General features: G+C 49.3%; 1 protein-coding gene across 3 annotated transcripts in view; it reads right to left on the reverse strand.

Moving 5' to 3' along the window:
* CCDC36 (coiled-coil domain containing 36) overlaps positions 1–10,419 on the reverse strand; it is a 63,619-nt gene extending 53,200 nt beyond the window's left edge. For 2 of the 3 annotated variants that reach the window (XM_031663344.1, XM_031663342.1), the window contains exon 1: positions 9,640–10,419. The gene's annotated coding sequence lies outside the window, so the exon portion shown is untranslated. Of the gene's footprint in view, positions 1–9,114; positions 9,600–9,639 lie in introns of those variants that run through there. The other variant, XM_031663343.1, reaches the window with a different exon arrangement.
* Between the last annotated feature and the right edge of the window lie 4,051 nt (positions 10,420–14,470).

The raw sequence follows: 14,470 nt of genomic DNA on the forward strand, positions 1-14,470 counted from the left end.
CCCACCACATCGCCCGGCTAGTTTTTTTGTATTTTTTAGTAGAGACGGGGTTTCACTGTGTTAGCCAGGATGGTCTCGATCTCCTGACCTCGTGATTCGCCCGTCTCGGCCTCCCAAAGTGCTGGGATTACAGGCTTGAGCCACCGCGCCCGGCCAACCAGGCACACTTTTTAAGTAGCATACAGAATTTTGTGTGTGTGTGGCTGGGCGCAGTGGCACACGCCTGTAATCCCAGCACTTTGGGAGGCCAAGGCAGGTGGATCACGAGGTCAGGAGATTATCCTGGGTAACACGGTGAAACCCCGTCTCTACTAAAACTACAAAAAAATTAGCCAGGCATGCTGGTGGGCACCTGCAGTCCCAGCTACTCAGGAGGCTGAGGCAGTAGAATGGCGTGAACCCAGGAGGCAGAGCTTGCAGTGAGCCAAGATTGAGCCACTGTACTCCAGCCTGGGCGACAGAGCAAGACTCCCTCTCAAAAAAAAAAAAAAAAATTGTGTGTTTGTGTGTATATGTTCCATTAATTTTTTTTTTTTTTTTTTTTTTTAGACAGAGTTATGCTCTGTCACCCAGGCTCTGTCACCCAGATTGCAATGGTGCAATCTCGGCTCACCGCTACCCCGCCTCTGAGTTCAAGTGATTCTTGTGCCTCAGCCTCCCGAGTAGCTGGGATTACAGGGATTACAGGTGTGTGCCACCATGCCCAGCTAATTTTTTGTATTTTTAGTAGAGATGGGGTTTTGCTATGTTGGCCAGGCTGGTATCAAACTCCTGGCTTCAAGTGATCCACTGAGGCAGGAGAATCGCTTGAACCCGCGAGGCGGAGGTTGCAGTGAGCCGAGATTGTGCCACTGCACTCCAGCCTGGGCAATTGAGTGAGACTCCACCTCAAAAAAAAAAAAAAAAATTAGCAGGGTGTGGTGGCACAAGCCTATAGTCCCACCTACTTGGGAGGCTGAGATGGGAGGATCATTTGAGCCCAGGAGGTCAAGGCTGTAGTGAGCTAAGATTGTGCCACTGTACTCTAGCTTGAGTGACGGAGAAAAAAAAAAAATCTCAAAAAATTATCTCTCAAACTATGTCAAAAAATTAAAAAAAAATTTTTTTTTTTTTTTGAGACAAAGTCTCACTCTGTTGCCCAGACTGGAGTGCAGTGGCACGATCTCAGCTCACTGCAAGCTCCACCTCCCAGGTTCACGCCATTCTCCTGCCTCAGCCTCCCGAGTAGCTGGGACTACAGGTGCCTGCCACCACACCCGGCTAAATTTTGTTTTTGTATTTTCAGTAGAGACAGGGTTTCACCGTGTTAGCCGGGATGGTCTCGATCTCCTGACCTCGTGATCCGCCCGCCTCGGCCTCCCAAAGTGCTGGAATTACAGGCGTGAGCCACCGCACCCAGCCAGAAAATAATTTAAATAAATTTAAATAAACAAACAAGCTAGACATGGTGACATACACCTGTAGTCTCAGCTACTCGGGAGGCTGAGGCGGCAGGATCACTTGAGCCCAGGAGTTCAAGGCTTCAGTAAACTATGATCCCAAAACTTCACTCCAGTCCAGGCAACAAAGCAAGACCCTGTCTCTAAAAAAAAAAAAAAAAAGAAAGAAAAGAAAAGAAAAGGAAAACCTCAACAGAAAGAAAAAATGCTCTGAGAACACAGGGCTGGCTGATGCATGATCTAGTTTCAACATGAAACAAGGTAATAACATAACCAGTCATCAAGTAACAAACTAAAGCAGATGAGCTTTGCTTTTCCTACCCCCTTTCATCTGTCCACCTGTATTCCACACATTTTTTGTCAGAGGCATTTTTTTTTTCTTTTTTTGAGACAGAGTGTTGCTCCGTCACCCAAGGTGGAGTGCAATGGCACAATCTCAGCTCACTGAAACCTTTGCCTCCTGGATTCAAGTGATTCTCCTGCCTCAGCCTCCCGAGTAGTTGGGATTACAGGCATCTGCCAGCACATCTGGCTAATTTTTATAGTTTTAGTAGAGATGGGGTTTCACCATGTTGGTCAGGCTGGTCTTGAACTCCTGACCTCAGGTGATCCACCCACCTTGGCCTCCCAAAGTACTGAGATGACAGGTGTGAGCCACTGCGCCCAGCGTGTCAGAGGCATTTGAACCAGAGCAACTCTATCTTGAATAAGAGCTAGGGAAAATGAAGCTGGGACCTGAGCTGCATTCCCAGGAGGTTAGTCATTCTTAGTCACAGGATGAGACAGGTCATCAACGATACAAGTCACAAAGGCCCTGCTCATCACAAAGAATGCATTAAGTAGCTGGCCAAAATTTGACAAATCCAAGATGGCAATTAAAGCGACCTCTGGGCCCGGCACAGTGGTCATACCAGTAATCCCAGCACTTTGGGAGGCCAAGGTGGGTGGATCACTTGAAGTCAGGAGTTCGAAACCAGCCTGGCTAACATGGTGAAACCCTGTCTCTATTAAAAACACAAAAATGAGGCCAGGCGCCGGAGGCTCACGCCTATAATCCCAGCACTTTGGGGGGGCCGAGACGGGTGGATCAAGAGGTCAGGAGATCTAGACCATCCTGACTAACATGGTGAAACCCCGTCTCTACTAAAAATACAAAAAATTAGCTGGGCATGGTGGCGGGCGCCTGTAGTCCCAGCTACTTGGGAGGCCGAGGCAGGAGAATGGTGGGAACCTGGGAGGCAGAGCTTGCAGTGAGCCAAGATCGTACCACTGCACTCCAGCCTGGGCGACAGAGCGAGACTCCGTGGAAGGAAGGAAGGGAAGGAAGGAAAGGAAGGAAGGGAGGAAGGAAAGGAGGCAGAGAGGGAGGGAGGGAGGAAGGAAGGGAAAGGAAAGGAGAAAAGGAAGGAAAAAGAGAGAAAGAGAAAGAAAGGAAAGAAAGAGGAAGGAAGGAAGGAGAAAGGGAGAAAGAGAGAAAGAGAGAAAGAAAGAAAAGAAAGAAAGAAAAGAAAGAAAGATAGATTAGCCGGACGTGGTCGCACGTGCCTGTAGTCCCAGCTACTCAGGAGGCTGAGGCAAGCGAATCGCTTGAACCCAGGAGGCAGAGGTGGCAGTGAGCTGAGATTGCACCACCACTGCACTCCAGCCTGGGCAACAGAGCGAGACTCCATCTCACAAAAAATATATATATATATATTGACCAGGTGTGGTGGCTCACTCCTGTAATCCCAGCTACTCAGGAGGCCGAGGCAGGAGAAAACCATGAACCAGGAGGTGGAGGTTGCAATGAGCGGAGATCCTGCTACTGTACTCCACACTCCAGCCTTTGTAACAGAGCAAACTCTGTCTCAAAAAAAAAAAAAATTACGGCCAGGCATAGTGGTTCATGCCTGTAATCCCAGCACTTGAGATCAGCAATTCGAGACCAGCCTGGTCAACATGGCGGAACCCCATCTCTACTAAAGATATACAAAAATTAGCCGGGCATGTTGGCACGCGCCTGTAATCTCAGCTACTCAGGAGGCTGAGGTGGGAGAATCGCTTGAAACCAGGAGGCGAGGTTGCAGTGAGCAGAGATCGCACCACTGCACTCCAGCCTGAGTGACAGAATATCAAAAAAAAAAAAAAAGTGACCACATGTCATAGCTAATTATAACGCATTAGCATGCTAAAAGACACTCCAGCCAGCACTATGACAGTTTACAAATGTCATGGCAACATCCAGAAGTTACCCTATATGGTCTAAAAGGAAGAGGAACTCTGTTCTTGGAAATCTCCACCCCTTTCCCAGAAACTTGATGAATAATCCACCCCTCGTTTAGCATATGATCAAGAAATAACCATGAAAATAGCCAACCAGCAGCTTTTGGGGCTGCTCTATGGAGTAGCCATTCCTTTAGTTCTTTTTATTTTATTTATTTTTTTGAGACGGAGTCTCGCTGTGTCGCGCAAGCTGGCGTGCAATGGCGCGATCTCAGCTCACTGCAACCTCTGTTTTCCGGGTTCAAGTGATTCTTCTGCCTCAGCCTCCTGAGTAACTGGGACTACAGGCACCTGCCACCACGCCCGGCTAATATTTTGTATCTTTTTTTTAGTAGAGACAGGGTTTCACCATATTGGCCAGGCTGGTCTTCAACTCCTGACCTTGTGATCTGCCTACCTTGGCCTCCCAAAGTGCTGGGATTACAGGCGTGAGCCACCGCGCCCGGCTCAGTTCTTGACTTTCTTGATAAACTTGCTTTCACTCTACTCTGTAGACTTGCTCCAAATTTTCTTGTGAGAGATCCAAGAACCCTTTCTTGGAGTCTGGATTGGGACCCCTTTCTGGTAACATCTTCCCCAAAAAAGCATAATTTCTTTTTCTTTTTTTTTTTTATTTATTTTGTTGAGACAGAGTCTTGCTTTGTCGCCCAGACTGGAGTGCAGTGGCCGGATCTCAGCTCACTGCAAGCTCCGCCTCCCGGGTTCACGCCATTCTCCTGCCTCAGCCTCCCGAGTAGCTGGGACTACAGACGCCCGCCACCTCGCCCGGCTAGGTTTCTGTATTTTTTTAGTAGAGACGGGGTTTCACCGTGTTAGCCAGGATGGTCTCGATCTCCTGACCTTGTGATCCGCCCATCTCGGCCTCCCAAAGTGCTGGGATTACAGGCTTGAGCCACCGCGCCCGGCCAAAAAGCATAATTTCATCTGTGTTACTTTCCTCCATAAACTCTCAGAAAAAGCCCCTTTCAGATTATAGCTCTTCATCACCAAAATTCTTTCAGAAGGAAAGTATAAAATTTTGGGGTGATCCCTTCATACAACTAGTAGTCATTAACCTCAGTTAAGGGAACTACAGTTGTCCCTCTGCATATGTTGGGGATTGGTTCCAGGACACAGCCCGATCCCAACAATATACCAAAATCTACACACACTCAAGTCCAGAAGCCAGCCCTGCAGAACTAGCATATATGAAAAACTGGGCATCCGTATATGCAGCTTTCACATGCTGAATCCACATAGCTGAATGCTATGGTTTAAATGTCCCCTCCAAAAACTTATGTTGAAATTTAATTACCATTGTGATAGTATTAAGAGGTAGCATTGTTAAGAGGTGATTAGGCCATGAGTACTCCAGCCTCATGAATAGATTAATGTAAGTGGGTAAACTGGAGTGCATTCAGAAGTGAATTCATTATCACTAGAGTGGGTTGCTATAAAAGTGAGCTCCAGATACTGGTACCTTGATATTGAACTTTCCAGCCTCAAAAACTGTGAGAAATAAATTTATTTAAGTCACCTAGCTGTGGTATTCAGTTATAGCAACACAAAATGGACTAAGACAATGTTCAAAGCCAAGATCCTCGTAATTTCCCCTAAACACTTTCCTCCTGTGGTCTTCCCGTTTTATTTAAGGACGATTTCATCTTCCAGGCGCTTAGGCCAAAATCTAAGTCCTCCTCAATTCCCTTTTCTTAGTCTCACATCCAGTCTGTCAGCAAATACTAAACTAATTCCTTCAAAATATATCTAGAATTTGACCACTCCTCACTCCCTCCTTTCTGGCAACTGGAGGGTTGCCAGATAAAATAGAATACCAAGTAAAATTTGAATTTCCCAATGTTGGATGAGACATACAAAAAATATTGTTTACCTGAAATTCAAATTTAACTGGGTGTCCTGTATTTTTATTTGCTAAATGTGGCAACCCTACTCCACTGCCACCAGCCTGGATTATTGCAATGGCCTCCTAACCACTCTCCCTGATTTCACCCTTGTCCCACATCAGTCTCTTCCCTACAAAGCAGTCAGAGTTACAGTAACCCTAAGTCAGATCACATCGTCCCTCTACTCCAATCCTCCACTGCTCTTACCCTACTCAAAATAAAAGCCAGAATTCTCTATGATTATCTACAGGGGCATCTGTAATCTCCCCATAGCCCTCCACCATTCCCATCTATACCCTGTTGCATGCCTCTTACGGGGCTCCTCACTGTTGTTCTCCCTTGCTGGGCACAAGCAGTTTCATGTCGCTTTTGCACGCTATACCCTCATTTTGGTGCACTCCTCCCTCAGATATCAGCATGACAGACAACTCCATCTCCTTCAAATTACTTATTCAAACTTATAACCTCTAGACCAGGCATGGTGGCTCACACCTGTAATTCTAACACTTTGCAAGGGCGAGGCAGGACGACTGTCTGAGCTCTGGAGTTCGAGACTCACCTGGGCAACATGGTGAAATCCCATCTCTACTAAAAAAAATACAAAAAATTAGCTGGACGTGGTGGCGCACACCTGTAGTTCCAGCTACTTGGGAGGCTGAGGCAGGAGAATCACTTGAACCCAGGAGGCGGAGGTTGCAGTGGGCCGAGACTGCGCCATTGCAGTCTAGCCTGGGTGAGAGAGCGAGACCCTGTCTGAAAAAAATAAAAATAAAAATAACTGGCTGGGCGTGGTGGCTCACGCCTATAATCCCAGCACTTTGGGAAGCTTATGTGGGTGGATCACGAGGTCAGGAGATTGAGACCATCCTGACTAACACGGTGAAACCCCATCTCTACTAAAAATACAAATATATGTGTGTGTGTGTGTATATATATATGTGTATATATATATGTATACACACACACACACACACACACACACAAATTAGCTGGGCATAGTGGTGGGGCGCCTGTGGTCCCAGCTACTTGGGAGGCTGAGGCAGGAGAATGGCGTGAACCCAGGAGGCGGAGCTTGCAGTGAGCGGAGATTGCGCCACTGCACTCCAGCCTGGGCGACAGAGCGAGACTCTTGTCTCAAAAAAAAAAAAAATTAAGAAAAAGTAACCTCTTGCCAATCACTATGGCTCTCCTGTGCTTTTTTCTCTGCCACACATCATCATTCTAATACACTATATATTCTGTTAACTTGTGTTTTCTGTCTCTACAGATATCCATGTTTACTAGAATGTAATATTAAGCTCTTCTGAGGACAATAATTTTTGCTTTATTTACTACTATAGCCCTAGAACCTGAAAATCATTCCTGGAACATAATAGCTCAGAAAACATTTATTGTTTAATGAGTTAAAAACTTGAGAACTAAATTACAACTAGATTTTGTGGAGCAAAATAGGCCAAGTAGTCACAAATTTAAAATATATGATTTTCTTTCCTTTTGAGATGGGGCTTCACTCTATTAACCAGGTTGGAGTGCAGTGTTGCGATCTTGGCTCACCACAACCTCCACGTACCAGGCTCAAGCAATCTTCCCACCTCAGACTCCTGAGTAGCTTGGACACAGGCACACGCCATCATACCTGGCTAATTTTTCATATTTTTGGTAGAGACAGAGTTTTACCATATTGCTCAGGCAGATCTCACACTCCTGAGCTCAAGTGATTCACTTGCCTCGACCTCCCAAAGTGCTGGGATTTACAGGCATAAGCCACCACACCTGGCCCAATTTTCTTTGAGACGGAGTCTCACTTTGTCGACCAGCCTAGAGTGGAGTGACATGATCTCAGCTCACTGCAACCTCCATCTGCCAGGTTCAAGTGATTCTCCTGCCTCAGCCCACCAAGTAGCTGGGATTACAGGTGTGTGCTACCACACCTGGCTAATTTTTGTATTTTTAGTAGAGACAGGGTTTTACCATGTTGGCCAGGCTGGTCTTGAACTTCTGACCTCAGATGATCCACCCGCCTTGGCCTCCCAAAGTGCTGGGATTACAGGTGTGAACCACCACGCCCGGCCAATCCAGCCCAATTTTTTTTTTTTTTTTGAGACAGAGTCTTGGTCTGTCGCCCAGGCTGGAGTGCAGTGGCCGGATCTCAGCTCACTGGAAGCTCCGCCTCCCGGGTTCCCGCCATTCTCCTGCCTCAGCCTCCCGAGTAGCTGGGACTACAGGCGCCCGCCACCTCGCCCGGCTAGTTTTTTGTATTTTTTTAGTAGAGACGGGGTTTCACCGTGTTAGCCAGGATGGTCTCGATCTCCTGCTGGGATTACAGGCTTGAGCCACTGCGCCCGGGCCCCAATTTTTTTTAATTGTAGTAAGCGGCCGGGTGCAGTGACTGAAGCCTGTAATCCCAGCACTTAGGGAGGCCGAGGCAGGCGGATCACGAAGTCGGGAGATCAAGACCATCTTGGCTAACACAGTGAAACCCCGTTTCTACTAAAAATACAAAAAATTAGCTGGGCGTGGTGGCATGCATGCCCTTGTGATCCTAGCTACTCGGGAGGCTGAGGCAGGAGAATGGCGCGAACCTGGGAGGTGGAGCTTGCAGTGAGCGGAGATCGTGCCACTGCACTCTAGGCTGGGTAACAAAGCGAGACTACGTCTCAAAAAAAAACAAACAACAACAAAAAATATGGTAAGTACACCCTTATTCTCAATATGTCTAAGAACCAGCTGGGGCTTAATGTACTGAAACTCAAGTTCTTTTGTGCATGTATTTATCTCCACGCTACCTGTATAGGCTTTTAAATTCCCAGAGGATGGAAATCCCATCTCCCTAAAGCTCTCTTTGAAGATACTAGTAAGAGGTATTCATTCTAAGGTGGAACACCGGTCATTCCAAGGTAAATGAAAACTGAAATGCACAGATTAAAAACTTTCACCTCTCACTCACTTTCCTATTAAAGGAAGCATAAAAGGGGAGAAAAAGTTGAGTGCATAGAAGGAATGGAACTGCGTACAAGGGAAGGGCCCTGGCAGGGTGGGTAACAAGGGAGGAACACGTGAGGGGGAGAGAATCACCCCCAGTGGCATGGACTACCCCATCTGACCACCGTCGTCAACTCTAAGGTGAGAATCTTTTCTAATTTTTTTTTTTTTTTTTTTTGAGACTGAGTCTTGCTCTGTCGCCCAGGCTGGAGTGCAGTGGCGCGGTCTCGGCTCACTGCCACCTCCGCCTCCCGGGTTCTAGTGATTCTCCTGCCTCAGCCTCCCAAGTAGCTGGGATTACAGGCATGCGCCACCACGCCCAGCTAATTTTTGTATTTTTGGTAGAGACGGGGTTTCGCCATGTTGGCCAGGCTGGTCTCGAGCTCCTGACCTCAGGAGATCCACCTGCCTCAGCCTCCCAAAGCGTGACGTGAGCCTTCGCGGACGGCCTACTGCAAGAATCTTGAGGCTGCGATATGAGGCCCTCCAGGTGCCCCTCCCATTCCTCCACTGCAGAAAGTTCTAGCAGAATAAAGCAGGTCTCTTACTCAGACGTCAGGCCCCCTGTGGCCCCCGCCAGGCCCGCATCAAACACCAATGGCCGGCAGTCCTCTCTAATTTTCCGCCTCTTCTCTACCTGGAGACACGCTCTGAGCTCCTAGACCAAATCCTTCTCATGTCTTTCCAGAGGCCTCACAGGGTTTTCCCTACTCATAATCAAAGAGAAATCCCAGCGGGCTTCTCTGGGTTTCCGCTCACTCTGGCCCCAACCCGGGCCAACGCGGTCTCACTCAACTCCAGGCGGGGATCTGGAGAGGAGGTCGCAGAACCCTGTGAATCGAATGAAAACTGCTCTCCAAAGATAAGCGCGGAAGTGAAGCCTCCTTCAAGAGCCAGAGCTGCCATCGCCATTCGGAAAAAAACGGCAGGGGAGGGACTATAAGACCAACGTCCCGGGAAAGCCCGGGAGGACCCCTGGAATCCTGAACCCAGACCCACGGCCCCATCCGGCTTCTCAGCCCCTCCCCCCGCCTTCCCCCAGCCCACCCTACCCAAACCCCTTCTGTCCCCACCTCTTGCTGCTGGCGCGCGCCCGACCTGGGGCTGCCCTGACGTGACTTCGAGGTGGCCGCGTCCAGCTGCAGCTGCCACAGCACGCGCGGCCCCGCCCCCAGGTCCTCTTCTGACCAATAGGGATTCCGTCCCGTCCCAGAGCCCCGCCCCGCCACGACAGGCAGCTAACGGTTTTAACTGTCCTAATGGCAGCACGCGCGGCCCCGCCCCGGGTGTCTCGACCAACTGGGATTCCGTCCCTTCCCCAGGGCCCCGCCCTCGCCGCGACAGGCAGTTAACGGTTTTAACCGTCCTAATGGTCTCAAATGCGCTGATCGTGGGCCCCGCCAAGCCACCTGCCTGGTGCCACACCGCAACATGCCACACCCAGCCCACATGCACCCCATGCAGCGTTCCCTCACACCCCCACACTCACACTGGAATGGCCACCCTCGGCCCACCTGGCGTGCAGACCTGCTCACTTGTCGCTCGATCTACACCCCATTGTGTATGACCAGAACAAGGAGGCCCTGGTCCCCAAGAATGGCAAGGCGCCACCTGTGAGGACAGCATGTGGGGTGGACCTGGTGGCCAGGGGCCAGAGCACGGATGATGCTCGGGTGGTCTGAGCAAGGGCAGGACAGGAGAAGCAGCTGGGACGAGAGGCGCTGTGGGCAGATGGGGACATCGACCGGGGCCCCTGGAGGAGAGAGAAAAGAGTCAAGAAATCGTCTGAGGTTTCTGGCCCGCTGGATGCTGGAGTGGCCTGAGGGCAGGGACAGTGCGGGTAGGCAGGAAGGATCTATGAAACTCTGCCTCTGGTGCTTATTAGATGACTTTGAAAGCAAAAAACATGCTTGAGACCAGTCTGGGGAGCATGGCGAAACCCCAGCTCTACAAAAAAATTAGTCCGGCGTGGTGACACGTGCCTATGGTCCCAGCTACTCAGAGGCTGAAGCGGGAGGATCGCTTGAACCCGGGAGGTAGAGGCTGCAGTGAGCCGAGATCGCGCCACTACACTCCAGCCTGGGCGACAGAATGAGACCCTGCCTCAAAAAACACGGTGCGATCACCAATGGAGTATAAATGGAAAAGAGATTGGATTGAGCCCCAGGACACACCAGTTTAGAGGCCTTTGGAGATGAGGGAAAAGCAGCCAAGGAGTTGGAGCAAGACTGGTCGGGAGACGGGGAAAGAATACCATGAGAATGAGGCATTCTGGAAGGCACCTGGAACTGCTTCAAAGACGAGGCAGAGATCAGCTATGACAAATGCTGCGGATGTGTTCAGGAAAGACTGGTTAGAATTAACGTTGGGTGACCTTGGTAGGAGCAGTTACAGTGATGTAGTGAGAATAAAAACCTGATTTGTGTTTGGATTCAAAAAATCAGGAGGAGAGATTTGGCATATCCATACAATGGAAAACTACTAAGCAATAAAAAGGAATGAACAATGGATACAACAACATGAATAAATTTCAAAATAATTATGTTGAGTGAAGGCCAAACACAAAAGAACACATACTGTATGATCCCATTTACATAAAATTCAAGAAAATGCAAATTAATCTATAGTGACAGAAAGCAGAGGTGTGGCGTTGCCTGAGGCAAATGAGTGCCATAAGGAAAGATTGCGACTAGGCAGAAGGAAACTGGGGGGATGGACTTATTTACTATCTTCTTCTTTTTTTTTTTTTTTTTTTTGAGACGGAGTTTCACTCTCGTTGCCGAGGCTGTATTTATCTCCATGCTACCTGTATAGGCTTTTAAATTCCCCGAGGATGGAAATCCCATCTCCCTAAAGCTCTCCTTGAAGACGCTAGTACAGCATCGTTTGAACCTGGGAGGCTGAGGTTGCAGTGAGCCGAGATCGCGCCACTGCACTCCAGCCTGGGCAACACAGCGAGACTCCCTCTCAAAAAAAAAAAAAAAAAAAAAAAAGAAGTAAAAAGCTTGTGTGAAGCAGTGGCTCACGCCTGTAATCCCAGCACTCTGGGAGGCCGAGGCCGAGGCCGGATCATGAGGTCAGGAGAGATGGAGACCATCCTGCCTAACGGTGAAATCCCGTCTCACTGAAAATACAAAAATTAGCCGGGCATGGTGAGTGGGCCTGTAGTCCCAGCTGACTCCAGGAGGCTGAGGCAGGAGAATAGGTGAACCCCAGGAGGATCGCTTGAACCCGGAGACGGAGGTTGCAGTGAGCGAGATCTCGCCACCGCACTCCAGCCAGGGAACCATGAGACTCCATCTAAAAAAAAAAAAAAGAATCTGAGGCATTAGCCAGGTGTGAGGTGGCTGCGGCTGTAATCCCAGCTACTTGGGAGGCTGAGATGCGAGAATCACTTGAACCCAGGGCGGAGGTTGCAGTGAGCAGAGATCATGCCATTGCGCTCCAGCCTGGGAGCAGAGCAAGACTTCACCTCAAAAAAAAAAGAAGCCGGGTGTGGTGGTGGACACCTGTAGTCCCAGCTACTTGGGAGGCTGGAGACAGGAGAATGGCTTGAGATCAGGAGGAGGCAGAGGTTGCAGTGTGAGCCTAGGTCAGCCATTGCTCTCTCCAGCCTGGATGACAGGTAACATTCTGTCTCAAAAAAAAAAAAAAAAAAAAAAAGGCGGGCGGTGGCTCCCGCGCCTGTAATCCCAGCACTTTGGGAGATTGGCCGGAGTGAATCCCTGGCGATCAGGAGATTGGGGAACCGTCCTGGCTAACACAGTGAAACCCCATCTCTACTAAAATACCAAAATTAGCCAGGCATGGTGGTGGCGCCCTGTAGTCCCAGCTGCTTTCGGGAGGCTGAGGCAGGAGAGTCTGCAAGTGAACCTGAAGGTGGAGTCCAGTGAGCGGAACCCGTGCCACTGCACTCCAGCCTGGGGCGACAGAGGCCAGACTCCGTCCTCAAAAAAAAAAAAGAAGTAAGGCGGGCCGCGGTGGCTCAAACCTGTAATCCCAGCACTTTGGGAGGCGAGGCAGGCAGGATCACACCAAGGTCTTAGTCGAGAGACCATCCCTGGCTAGCCAGTGAAACCCGATCTCTACTAAAACTACAAAAAACTAGCGGGCCTGTAATCCCAGCACTTTGGGAGGCGAGCGGAAGGATCCACGAGGAGTCAGGGTCAGACCATCCCTGTAGCTAACGGTGAAACCCGTCTCTACTAAAAAATACAAAAAACTAGCAGGCGAGGTGGCCGGGCGCCTGTGGTCCCAGCTACTCGGGAGGCTGAAACAGGAAGAATGGCGTAAGCCGGTGAGCTTGCAGTGGGCGAGGTCGCCACTGCACTCCAGCCTCTCTTGTGACAGAAGGACTCGATCTCAAAAAAAAAGCAGGCCGAGGTGCTTGGAGTGCCTGTAGTCCCAGCTACTCGGGAGAGCTGGGGCAGAATGCGTAAACCCGGAGGTGGAGCTTGCAGTGGTGAGATCCAGCCACTGGACTCCAGCCTGGGTGACAGAGCGAGACTCCGTCTCAAAAAAAAAAAAAAAAAAAAAAAAAAAAGCTTTAGAGACAGAGTTCAAGCTCCATTCTGTCCTCCCTGATACCGTTCCCCTTGCTCCCCTCCCCAGGTGAGTCCTTTTCTTTTCCTGACATTCTCCTGCCTTAGCCTCCTGAGGAGCTGGGACTACAGGTGCCCGCCACCACACCCAGCTAATTTCTTTTTGTATTTTTAGCAGAAACGGGGTTTCACCGTGTTAGCCAGGATGGTCTTGATCTCCTGACCTTGTTATCCGCCCGCCTCGGCCTCTCAAAGTGCTGGGATTACAGGTGTGAACCACTGCACCCAGCCGCCAGTCGATTTATATCCTATATTTGTTTCCCATCATTCCTATGCATGCTTTTTTTTTTTTTTTTTTTTGAGATGGAGTCTTGCTCTGTCGCTTAGGCTGGAGTGGAATGGCATGATCTCGGCTCACTGCAACCTCTGCCTTCCGGGTTCAAGCGATTCTCCTGCCTCAGCCTCCCGAATAGCTAGAACTACAGGTGTGTGCCACCACGTCTAGCTAATTTTTGTATTTTTAGTAGAGATGGGGTTTCACCGTGTTAGCCAGGATGGTCTCGATCTCCTGACCTTGTGATTCACCCACCTTGGCTTCCAAAAGTGCTGGGATTACAGGCACATGCCACCATGCCCAGCTAATTTTTTTTGTATCTTTAGTAGAGACGGGGTTTCACCATCTTGGCCAGACTGGTCTTGAACTCCTGACCTCAGGTTATCTGCCTGCTTTGGCCTCCCAAAGTTCTGGGATTACCGGCGTGAGCCACTGCAGCCAGCCCATGCTTTTTATTTTTAATTATTATATTTTAAAAATTATTTATGTAAAAATAGAGACAGGGTCTCATATCGACCAGGCTGGTCTTGAACTCCTGTACTCAAGCAACCTGCCCGCCTTGGCCTCCCCAAGTGCTAGGATAACAGGAGTGACCCACCACACCCAGCCAGTTCATATGTTTGTATCCATAAATCATAGCATTGTTTTGTATATTTGTATTATTTATTTATTTATTTGAGACAGGGTCTCATTCTGTCTCTCAGGCTGGAATGCAGTAGCACAGTCATGGCTCACTGCTGCCTCGCCCTCCTGGGGTCAAGCAATCCTCCCACCTCAGCCTCCTGAATAGTTGAGACCACAGGAGCGCATCACCACGTCTGGCTAATTTTTGTATTTTTTGTAGAGATGGGATTTCACCATGTTGCCCAGGCTGATCTTTAACTCCTGGGCTCAAGCAATTCGCCCACCTCAGCCTCCCAAAGTGCTGGGATTACAGGCATGAGCCACCATGGTTACTAAAGGGGGTGAACTGTTTAAGTCCCTCTTTTACAAATAAGAGAGAATTCAGTCAATAATTCGTCCAAGGGG

Source organism: Papio anubis, chromosome 2, assembly GCF_008728515.1.
Source record: "Papio anubis isolate 15944 chromosome 2, Panubis1.0, whole genome shotgun sequence".
NCBI lineage: Eukaryota > Metazoa > Chordata > Mammalia > Primates > Cercopithecidae > Papio > Papio anubis.